At 44.7% G+C, this 12,830-nt stretch overlaps 1 protein-coding gene across 1 annotated transcript in view; it reads right to left on the reverse strand.

Moving 5' to 3' along the window:
- The window catches only part of LOC106600772 (GRB2-related adapter protein-like), a 37,159-nt gene that overhangs the window by 778 nt on the left and 23,551 nt on the right, over window positions 1-12,830 (reverse strand). The window lies entirely within an intron of this gene.

The following is a 12,830-nucleotide window of genomic DNA, read 5'->3' on the forward strand; positions in this document are numbered from 1 at the left end:
AGAGAGACAGAGAGAGAGACAGAAAGAGAGAGAGAGACAGAGAGAGAGAGAGACAGAGAGAGAGAGAGACAGACAGAGAGAGAGACAGACAGAGAGAGAGACAGCGAGAGAGAGAGAGAGAGAGAGAGAGACAGAGAGAGAGAGAGAGAGAGAGACAGAGAGAGAGATACAGTATAAATCTCCCTGTGGAGGGTCGAGATACAGTATAAATCTCCCTGTGGAGGGTACAGATACAGTATAAATCTCCCTGTGGAGGGTTCAGTATAAATCTCCCTGTGGAGTGTTCAGATACAGTATAAATCTCCCTGTGGAGGGTTCAGATACAGTATAAATCTCCCTGTGGAGGGTCCAGATACAGTATAAATCTCCCTGTGGAGGGTACAGTATAAATCTCCCTGTGGAGGGTACAGATACAGTATAAATCTCCCTGTGGAGGGTTCAGTATAAATCTCCCTGTGGAGGGTCCAGATACAGTATAACTCTCCCTGTGGAGGGTTCAGATACAGTATAAATCTCCCTGTGGAGGGTCCAGATACAGTATAAATCTCCCTGTGGAGGGTACAGTATAAATCTCCCTGAGGAGGGTTCAGTATAAATCTCCCTGTGGAGGGTCCAGATACAGTATAAATCTCCCTGTGGAGGGTCCAGATACAGTATAAATCTCCCTGTGGAGGGTTCAGTATAAATCTCCCTGTGGAGGGTCCAGATACAGTATAAATCTCCCTGTGGAGGGTCCAGATACAGTATAAATCTCCCTGTGGAGGGTCCAGATACAGTATAAATCGCCCTGTGGAGGGTTCAGATACAGTATAAATCTCCCTGTGGAGGATACAGTATAAATCTCCCTGTGGAGGGTCCAGATACAGTATAAATCTCACTGTGGAGGGTTCAGATACAGTGTAAATATCCCTGTGGAGGGTACAGATACAGTATAATTCTCCCTGTGGAGGGTTCAGATGCAGTATAAATCTCCCTGTGGAGGGTACAGTATAAATCTCCCTGTGGAGGGTACAGATACAGTATAAATCTACCTGTGGAGGGTACAGTATAAATCTCCCTGTGGAGGGTTCAGATACAGTATAAATCTCCCAGTGGAGGATACAGATACAGTATAAATCTCCCTGTGGAGAGTCCAGATACAGTATAAATCTCCCTGTGGAGGGTACAGATACAGTATAATTCTCCCTGTGGAGGGTTCAGATACAGTATAAATCTCCCTGTGGAGGGTACAGTATAAATCTCCCTGTGGAGGGTTCAGATACAGTATAAATCTCCCTGTGGAGGGTTCAGATACAGTATAAATCTCCCTGTGGAGGGTTCAGTATAAATCTCCCTGTGGAGGGTACAGATACAGTATAAATCTCCCTGTGGAGGGTACAGATACAGTATAATTCTCCCTGTGGAGGGTTCAGATACAGCATAAATCTCCCTGTGGAGGGTACAGATACAGTTTAAATCTCCCTGTGGAGGGTACAGTATAAATCTCCCTGTGGAGGGTACAGTATAAATCTCCCTGTGGAGGGTACAGATACAGTATAAATCTACCTGTGGAGGGTACAGTTACAGTATAATTCTCCCTGTGGATGGTACAGATACAGTATAAATCTACCTGTGGAGGGTACAGATACAGTATAATTCTCCCTGTGGAGGGTTCAGATACAGTATAAATATCCCTGTGGAGGGTCCAGATACAGTATAAATCTCCTTGTGGAGGGTCCAGATACAGTATAAATCTCCCTGTGGAGGGTACAGATACAGTATAAATCTACCTGTGGAGGGTACAGATACAGTATAATTCTCCCTGTGGAGGGTCCAGATACAGTATAAATCTCCCTGTGGAGGGTCCAGATACAGTATAAATCTCCCTGTGGAGGGTACAGATACAGTATAAATCTCCCTGTGGAGGGTTCAGTATAAATCTCCCTGTGGAGGGTACAGTATGAATCTCCCTGTGGAGGGTTCAGTATAAATCTCCCTGTGGAGGGTTCAGTATAAATCTCCCTGTGGAGCGTTCAGTATAAATCTCCCTGTGGAGGGTTCAGATACAGTATAAATCTCCCTGTGGAGGATACAGTATAAATCTCCCTGTGGAGGGTTCAGATACAGTATAAATCTCCCTGTGGAGGGTTCAGTATAAATCTCCCTGTGGAGGGTACAGATACAGTATAAATCTCCGTGTGGAGGGTACAGATACAGTATAATTCTCCCTGTGGAGGGTACAGATACAGTTTTAAATCTCCCTGTGGAGGGTACAGTATGAATCTCCCTGTGGAGGGTACAGTATAAATCTCCCTGTGGAGGGTACAGATACAGTATAAATCTACCTGTGGAGGGTACAGATACAGTATAATTCTCCCTGTGGATGGTACAGATACAGTATAAATATCCCTGTGGAGGGTCCAGATACTGTATAAATATCCCTGTGGAGGGTTCAGTATAAATCTCCCTGTGGAGGGTTCAGATACCATAAAAATCTCTCTGTGGAGGGTCCAGATACAGTATAATTCTCCCTGTGGATGGTACAGATACAGTATAAATATCCCTGTGGAGGGTCCAGATACAGTATAAATCTCCCTGTGGAGGGTTCAGATACAGTATAAATCTCCCTGTGGAGGGTCCAGATAATGTATAAATCTCCCTGTGGAGGGTCCAGATACAGTATAAATCTCCTTGTGGAGGGTCCAGATACAGTATAAATCTCCCTGTGGAGGGTACAGATTCAGTACAAATCTCCCTGTGGAGGGTTCAGTATAAATCTCCCTGTGGAGGGTACAGTATAAATCTCGCTGTGGAGGGTTCAGTATAAATCTCCCTGTGGAGGGTTCAGTATAAATCTCCCTGTGGAGGGTTCAGTATAAATCTCCCTGTGGAGGGTTCAGATACAGTATAAATCTCCCTGTGGAGGGTTCAGATACAGTATAAATCTCCCTGTGGAGGGTCCAGATACAGTATAAATCTCCATGTGGAGGGTCCAGATACAGTATAAATCTCCCTGTGGAAGGTCCAGATACAGTATAAATCTCCCTGTGGAGGGTCCAGATACAGTATAAATCTCCCTGTGGAGGGTTCAGATACAGTATAAATCTCCCTGTGGAGGGTTCAGTATAAATCTCCCTGTGGAGGGTCCAGATACAGTATAAATCTCCCTGTGGAGGGTCCAGATACAGTATAAATCTCCCTGTGGAGGGTCCAGATACAGTATAAATCTCCCTGTGGAGCGTACAGTATAAATCTCCCTGTGGAGGATACAGTATAAATATCCCTTTGGAGGGTCCAGATACTGTATAAATATCCCTGTGGAGGGTCCAGATACAGTATAAATCTCCCTGTGGAGGGTTCAGATACCGTATAAATCTCCCTGTGGAGGGTTCAGATACAGTATAATTCTCCCTGTGGATGGTACAGATACAGTATAAATATCCCTGTGGAGGGTCCAGATACAGTATAAATCTCCCTGTGGAGGTTCCAGATACAGTATAAATCTCCCTGTGGAGTGTTCAGATACAGTATAAATCTCCCTGTGGAGGGCTCAGTATAAATCTCCCTGTGGAGTGTTCAGATACAGTATAAATCTCCCTGTGGAGGGTACAGTATAAATCTCCCTGTGGAGGATACAGTAAAAATCTCCCTGTGGAGGGTCCAGATACAGTATAAATCTCCCTGTGGAGGGTCCAGATACAGTATAAATCTCCATGTGGAGGGTTCAGATACAGTATAAATCTCCCTGTGGAGGGTCCAGATACAGTATAAATCTCCCTGTGGAGGGTTCAGATACAGTATAAATCTCCCTGTGGAGGGTTCAGTATAAATCTCCCTGTGGAGGGCCGTCGTATAAATCTCCCTGTGGAGGGTCCAGATACAGTATAAATCTCCCTGTGGAGGGTTCAGTATAAATCTCCCTGTGGAGGGTCCAGATACAGTATAAATCTCCCTGTGGAGGGTTCAGATACAGTATAAATCTGCCTGTGGAGGGTACAGTATATATCTCCCTGAGGAGGGTACAGTATAAATCTCCCTGAGGAGGGTTCAGTATAAATCTCCCTGTGGAAGGTTCAGATACAGTATAAATCTCCCAGTGGAGGGTCCAGATACAGTATAAATCACCCTGTGGAGGGTCCAGATACAGTATAAATCTCCCTGTGGAGGGTACAGTATAAATCTCCCTGTGGAGGGTCCAAGATACAGTCTACATCTCCCTGTGGAGGGTACAGATACAATATAAATCTTCCTGTGGAGGGTTCAGATACAGTATAAATCTCCCTGTGGAGGGTTCAGATACAGTATAAATCTCCCTGTGGAGGGTTCAGATACAGTATAAATCTCCCTGTGGATGGTACAGATACAGTATAAATCTCCCTGTGGAGGGTTCAGATACAGTATAAATCTCCCTGTGGAGGGTACAGTATAAATCTCCCTGTGGAGGGTTCAGTATAAATCTCCCTGTGGAGGGTCCAAGATACAGTCTACATCTCCCTGTGGAGGGTACAGATACAATATAAATCTTCCTGTGGAGGGTTCAGATACAGTATAAATCTCCCTGTGGAGGGTTCAGATACAGTATAAATCTCCCTGTGGAGGGTTCAGATACAGTATAAATCTCCCTGTGGAGTGTTCAGATACAGTATAAATCTCCCTGTGGAGGGTACAGTATAAATCTCCCTGTGGAGGGTCCAGATACAGTATAAATCTCCCTGTGGAGGGTCCAGATACAGTATAAATCTCCCTGTGGAGGGTACAGTATAAATATCCCTGTGGAGGATACAGTATAAATCTCCCTGTGGAGGGTCCAGATACAGTATAAATCTCCTTGTGGAGGGTTCAGTATAAATCTCCCTGTGGAGGGTACAGATACAGTATAAATCTACCTGTGGAGGGTACAGATACAGTATAATTCTCCCTGTGGAGGGTTCAGATACAGTATAAATCTCCCTGTGGAGGATTCAGTATAAATCTCCCTGTGGAGGGTTCAGATACCGTATAAATCTCGCTGTGGAGGGTTCAGATACAGTATAAATCTCACAGTGGAGGGTACAGTATAAATCTCCCTGTGGAGGGTCCAGATACAGTATAAATCTCCCTGTGGAGGGTACAGATACAGTATAAATCTACCTGTGGAGGGTACAGATACAGTATAAATCTCCCTGTGGAGGGTTCAGATGCAGTATAAATCTCCCTGTGGAGGGTTCAGATGCAGTATAAATCTCCCTGTGGAGGGTTCAGATACAGTATAAATCTCACAGTGGAGGGTACAGTATAAATCTCCCTGTGGAGGATACAGTATAAATATCCCTTTTGGAGGGTCCAGATACTGTATAAATATCCCTGTGGAGGGTCCAGATACAGTATAAATCTCCCTGTGGAGGGTTCAGATACCGTATAAATCTCCCTTTGGAGGGTCCAGATACAGTATAAATCTCCCTGTGGAGGGTTCAGTATAAATCTCCCTGTGGAGGGTTCAGATACCGTATAAATCTCCCTTTGGAGGGTCCAGATACTGTATAAATATCCCTGTGGAGGGTTCAGATACAGTATAAATCTCCCTGTGGAGTGTTCAGATACAGTATAAATCTCCCTGTGGAGGGTTCAGTATAAATCTCCCTGTGGAGTGTTCAGATACAGTATAAATCTCCCTGTGGAGGGTACAGTATAAATCTCCCTGTGGAGGATACAATAAAAATCTCCCTGTGGAGGGTCCAGATACAGTATAAATCTCCCTGTGGAGGGTCCAGAGACAGTATAAATCTCACAGTGGAGGGTTCAGATACAGTATAAATCTCCCTGTGGAGGGTCCAGATACAGTATAAATCTCCCTCTGGAGGGTACAGAATAAATCTCCCTGTGGAGGGTCCAGATACAGTATAAATCTCCATGTGGAGGGTTCAGATACAGTATAAATCTGCCTGTGGAGGGTACAGTATAAATCTCCCTGAGGAGGGTACAGTATAAATCTCCCTGAGGAGTGTTCAGTATAAATCTCCCTGTGGAGGGTCCAGATACAGTATAAATCTCCCTGTGGAGGGTCCAGATACAGTATAAATCTCCCTGTGGAGGGTCCAGATACAGTATAAATCTCCCTGTGGAGGGTTCAGATACAGTATAAATCTCCCTGTGGAGGGTTCAGATACAGTATAAATCTCACTGTGGAGGGTTCAGATACAGTATAAACCTCCCTGTAGAGGGTCCAGATACAGTATAAATCTCCCTGTGGAGGGTACAGTATAAATCTCCCTGTGGAGGGTTCAGTATAAATCTCCCTGTGGAGGGTCCAAGATACAGTATAAATCTCCCTGTGGAGTGTTCAGATACAGTATAAATCTCCCTGTGGAGGGTACAGTATAAATCTCCCTGTGGAGGGTCCAGATACAGTATAAATCTCCCTGTGGAGGGTCCAGATACAGTATAAATCTCCCTGTGGAGGGTCCAGATACAGTATAAATCTCCCTTTGGAGGGTCCAGATACTGTATAAATATCCCTGTGGAGGGTTCAGATACAGTATAAATCTCCCTGTGGAGTGTTCAGATACAGTATAAATCTCCCTGTGGAGGGTTCAGTATAAATCTCCCTGTGGAGTGTTCAGATACAGTATAAATCTCCCTGTGGAGGGTACAGTATAAATCTCCCTGTGGAGGATACAATAAAAATCTCCCTGTGGAGGGTCCAGATACAGTATAAATCTCCCTGTGGAGGGTCCAGAGACAGTATAAATCTCACAGTGGAGGGTTCAGATACAGTATAAATCTCCCTGTGGAGGGTCCAGATACAGTATAAATCTCCCTCTGGAGGGTACAGAATAAATCTCCCTGTGGAGGGTCCAGATACAGTATAAATCTCCATGTGGAGGGTTCAGATACAGTATAAATCTGCCTGTGGAGGGTACAGTATAAATCTCCCTGAGGAGGGTACAGTATAAATCTCCCTGAGGAGTGTTCAGTATAAATCTCCCTGTGGAGGGTCCAGATACAGTATAAATCTCCCTGTGGAGGGTCCAGATACAGTATAAATCTCCCTGTGGAGGGTCCAGATACAGTATAAATCTCCCTGTGGAGGGTTCAGATACAGTATAAATCTCCCTGTGGAGGGTTCAGATACAGTATAAATCTCACTGTGGAGGGTTCAGATACAGTATAAACCTCCCTGTAGAGGGTCCAGATACAGTATAAATCTCCCTGTGGAGGGTACAGTATAAATCTCCCTGTGGAGGGTTCAGTATAAATCTCCCTGTGGAGGGTCCAAGATACAGTATAAATCTCCCTGTGGAGTGTTCAGATACAGTATAAATCTCCCTGTGGAGGGTACAGTATAAATCTCCCTGTGGAGGGTCCAGATACAGTATAAATCTCCCTGTGGAGGGTCCAGATACAGTATAAATCTCCCTGTGGAGGGTCCAGATACAGTATAAATCTCCCTGTGGAGGGTACAGTATAAATATCCCTGTGGAGGATACAGTATAAATCTCCCTGTGGAGGGTCCAGATACAGTATAAATCTACCTGTGGAGGGTACAGATACAGTATAATTCTCCCTGTGGAGGGTCCAGATACAGTATAAATCTCCCTGTGGAGGGTCCAGATACAGTATAAATCTACCTGTGGAGGGTTCAGTATAAATCTCCCTGTGGAGGGTACAGATACAGTATAAATCTACCTGTGGAGGGTACAGATACAGTATAAATCTCCCTGTGGAGGGTTCAGTATAAATCTCCCTGTGGAGGGTACAGATACAGTATAAATCTACCTGTGGAGGGTACGGATACAGTATAATTCTCCCTGTGGAGGGTTCAGATACAGTATAAATCTCCCTGTGGAGGGTTCAGGATAAATCTCCCTGTGGAGGGTTCAGATACCGTATAAATCTCGCTGTGGAGGGTTCAGATACAGTATAAATCTCACAGTGGAGGGTACAGTATAAATCTCCCTGTGGAGGGTCCAGATACAGTATAAATCTCCCTGTGGAGGGTACAGATACAGTATAAATCTCCCTGTGGAGGGTCCAGATACAGTATAAATCTCCCTGTGGAGGGTACAGATACAGTATAAATCTACCTGTGGAGGGTACAGTATAAATCTCCCTGTGGAGGGTTCAGTATAAATCTCCCTGTGGAGTGTTCAGATACAGTATAAATCTCCCTGTGGAGGGTACAGTATAAATCTCCCTGTGGAGGATACAATAAAAATCTCCCTGTGGAGGGTCCAGATACAGTATAAATCTCCCTGTGGAGGGTCCAGAGACAGTATAAATCTCACAGTGGAGGGTTCAGATACAGTATAAATCTCCCTGTGGAGGGTCCAGATACAGTATAAATCTCCCTCTGGAGGGTACAGAATAAATCTCCCTGTGGAGGGTCCAGATACAGTATAAATCTCCATGTGGAGGGTTCAGATACAGTATAAATCTGCCTGTGGAGGGTACAGTATAAATCTCCCTGAGGAGGGTACAGTATAAATCTCCCTGAGGAGTGTTCAGTATAAATCTCCCTGTGGAGGGTCCAGATACAGTATAAATCTCCCTGTGGAGGGTCCAGATACAGTATAAATCTCCCTGTGGAGGGTCCAGATACAGTATAAATCTCCCTGTGGAGGGTTCAGATACAGTATAAATCTCCCTGTGGAGGGTTCAGATACAGTATAAATCTCACTGTGGAGGGTTCAGATACAGTATAAACCTCCCTGTAGAGGGTCCAGATACAGTATAAATCTCCCTGTGGAGGGTACAGTATAAATCTCCCTGTGGAGGGTTCAGTATAAATCTCCCTGTGGAGGGTCCAAGATACAGTATAAATCTCCCTGTGGAGTGTTCAGATACAGTATAAATCTCCCTGTGGAGGGTACAGTATAAATCTCCCTGTGGAGGGTCCAGATACAGTATAAATCTCCCTGTGGAGGGTCCAGATACAGTATAAATCTCCCTGTGGAGGGTCCAGATACAGTATAAATCTCCCTGTGGAGGGTACAGTATAAATATCCCTGTGGAGGATACAGTATAAATCTCCCTGTGGAGGGTCCAGATACAGTATAAATCTACCTGTGGAGGGTACAGATACAGTATAATTCTCCCTGTGGAGGGTCCAGATACAGTATAAATCTCCCTGTGGAGGGTCCAGATACAGTATAAATCTACCTGTGGAGGGTTCAGTATAAATCTCCCTGTGGAGGGTACAGATACAGTATAAATCTACCTGTGGAGGGTACAGATACAGTATAAATCTCCCTGTGGAGGGTTCAGTATAAATCTCCCTGTGGAGGGTACAGATACAGTATAAATCTCCCTGTGGAGGGTACAGATACAGTATAATTCTCCCTGTGGAGGGTTCAGATACAGCATAAATCTCCCTGTGGAGGGTACAGATACAGTTTAAATCTCCCTGTGGAGGGTACAGTATAAATCTCCCTGTGGAGGGTACAGTATAAATCTCCCTGTGGAGGGTACAGATACAGTATAAATCTACCTGTGGAGGGTACAGTTACAGTATAATTCTCCCTGTGGATGGTACAGATACAGTATAAATCTACCTGTGGAGGGTACAGATACAGTATAATTCTCCCTGTGGAGGGTTCAGATACAGTATAAATATCCCTGTGGAGGGTCCAGATACAGTATAAATCTCCTTGTGGAGGGTCCAGATACAGTATAAATCTCCCTGTGGAGGGTACAGATACAGTATAAATCTACCTGTGGAGGGTACAGATACAGTATAATTCTCCCTGTGGAGGGTCCAGATACAGTATAAATCTCCCTGTGGAGGGTCCAGATACAGTATAAATCTCCCTGTGGAGGGTACAGATACAGTATAAATCTCCCTGTGGAGGGTTCAGTATAAATCTCCCTGTGGAGGGTACAGTATGAATCTCCCTGTGGAGGGTTCAGTATAAATCTTCCTGTGGAGGGTTCAGTATAAATCTCCCTGTGGAGCGTTCAGTATAAATCTCCCTGTGGAGGGTTCAGATACAGTATAAATCTCCCTGTGGAGGATACAGTATAAATCTCCCTGTGGAGGGTTCAGATACAGTATAAATCTCCCTGTGGAGGGTTCAGTATAAATCTCCCTGTGGAGGGTACAGATACAGTATAAATCTCCGTGTGGAGGGTACAGATACAGTATAATTCTCCCTGTGGAGGGTTCAGATACAGTATAAATCTCCCTGTGGAGGGTACAGATACAGTTTAAATCTCCCTGTGGAGGGTACAGTATGAATCTCCCTGTGGAGGGTACAGTATAAATCTCCCTGTGGAGGGTACAGATACAGTATAAATCTACCTGTGGAGGGTACAGATACAGTATAATTCTCCCTGTGGATGGTACAGATACAGTATAAATATCCCTGTGGAGGGTCCAGATACTGTATAAATATCCCTGTGGAGGGTTCAGTATAAATCTCCCTGTGGAGGGTTCAGATACCATAAAAATCTCTCTGTGGAGGGTCCAGATACAGTATAATTCTCCCTGTGGATGGTACAGATACAGTATAAATATCCCTGTGGAGGGTCCAGATACAGTATAAATCTCCCTGTGGAGGGTTCAGATACAGTATAAATCTCCCTGTGGAGGGTCCAGATAATGTATAAATCTCCCTGTGGAGGGTCCAGATACAGTATAAATCTCCTTGTGGAGGGTCCAGATACAGTATAAATCTCCCTGTGGAGGGTACAGATTCAGTACAAATCTCCCTGTGGAGGGTTCAGTATAAATCTCCCTGTGGAGGGTACAGTATAAATCTCGCTGTGGAGGGTTCAGTATAAATCTCCCTGTGGAGGGTTCAGTATAAATCTCCCTGTGGAGGGTTCAGTATAAATCTCCCTGTGGAGGGTTCAGATACAGTATAAATCTCCCTGTGGAGGGTTCAGATACAGTATAAATCTCCCTGTGGAGGGTCCAGATACAGTATAAATCTCCATGTGGAGGGTCCAGATACAGTATAAATCTCCCTGTGGAAGGTCCAGATACAGTATAAATCTCCCTGTGGAGGGTCCAGATACAGTATAAATCTCCCTGTGGAGGGTTCAGATACAGTATAAATCTCCCTGTGGAGGGTTCAGTATAAATCTCCCTGTGGAGGGTCCAGATACAGTATAAATCTCCCTGTGGAGGGTCCAGATACAGTATAAATCTCCCTGTGGAGGGTCCAGATACAGTATAAATCTCCCTGTGGAGCGTACAGTATAAATCTCCCTGTGGAGGATACAGTATAAATATCCCTTTGGAGGGTCCAGATACTGTATAAATATCCCTGTGGAGGGTCCAGATACAGTATAAATCTCCCTGTGGAGGGTTCAGATACCGTATAAATCTCCCTGTGGAGGGTTCAGATACAGTATAATTCTCCCTGTGGATGGTACAGATACAGTATAAATATCCCTGTGGAGGGTCCAGATACAGTATAAATCTCCCTGTGGAGGTTCCAGATACAGTATAAATCTCCCTGTGGAGTGTTCAGATACAGTATAAATCTCCCTGTGGAGGGCTCAGTATAAATCTCCCTGTGGAGTGTTCAGATACAGTATAAATCTCCCTGTGGAGGGTACAGTATAAATCTCCCTGTGGAGGATACAGTAAAAATCTCCCTGTGGAGGGTCCAGATACAGTATAAATCTCCCTGTGGAGGGTCCAGATACAGTATAAATCTCCATGTGGAGGGTTCAGATACAGTATAAATCTCCCTGTGGAGGGTCCAGATACAGTATAAATCTCCCTGTGGAGGGTTCAGATACAGTATAAATCTCCCTGTGGAGGGTTCAGTATAAATCTCCCTGTGGAGGGTCCAGATACAGTATAAATCTCCCTGTGGAGGGTTCAGTATAAATCTCCCTGTGGAGGGTCCAGATACAGTATAAATCTCCCTGTGGAGGGTTCAGATACAGTATAAATCTGCCTGTGGAGGGTACAGTATATATCTCCCTGAGGAGGGTACAGTATAAATCTCCCTGAGGAGGGTTCAGTATAAATCTCCCTGTGGAAGGTTCAGATACAGTATAAATCTCCCAGTGGAGGGTCCAGATACAGTATAAATCACCCTGTGGAGGGTCCAGATACAGTATAAATCTCCCTGTGGAGGGTACAGTATAAATCTCCCTGTGGAGGGTCCAAGATACAGTCTACATCTCCCTGTGGAGGGTACAGATACAATATAAATCTTCCTGTGGAGGGTTCAGATACAGTATAAATCTCCCTGTGGAGGGTCCAGATACAGTATAAATCTCCCTGTGGAGGGTTCAGATACAGTATAAATCTCCCTGTGGAGGGTTCAGTATAAATCTCCCTGTGGAGGGTCCAGATACAGTATAAATCTCCCTGTGGAGGGTTCAGTATAAATCTCCCTGTGGAGGGTCCAGATACAGTATAAATCTCCCTGTGGAGGGTTCAGATACAGTATAAATCTGCCTGTGGAGGGTACAGTATATATCTCCCTGAGGAGGGTACAGTATAAATCTCCCTGAGGAGGGTTCAGTATAAATCTCCCTGTGGAAGGTTCAGATACAGTATAAATCTCCCAGTGGAGGGTCCAGATACAGTATAAATCACCCTGTGGAGGGTCCAGATACAGTATAAATCTCCCTGTGGAGGGTACAGTATAAATCTCCCTGTGGAGGGTCCAAGATACAGTCTACATCTCCCTGTGGAGGGTACAGATACAATATAAATCTTCCTGTGGAGGGTTCAGATACAGTATAAATCTCCCTGTGGAGGGTTCAGATACAGTATAAATCTCCCTGTGGAGGGTTCAGATACAGTATAAATCTCCCTGTGGATGGTACAGATACAGTATAAATCTCCCTGTGGAGGGTTCAGATACAGTATAAATCTCCCTGTGGAGGGTACAGTATAAATCTCCCTG

The sequence above is a fragment of the Salmo salar genome, chromosome 02 (genome assembly GCF_965601325.2).
Source record: "Salmo salar chromosome 02, fSalSal1, whole genome shotgun sequence".
Taxonomy (NCBI): Eukaryota; Metazoa; Chordata; class Actinopteri; order Salmoniformes; family Salmonidae; genus Salmo; species Salmo salar.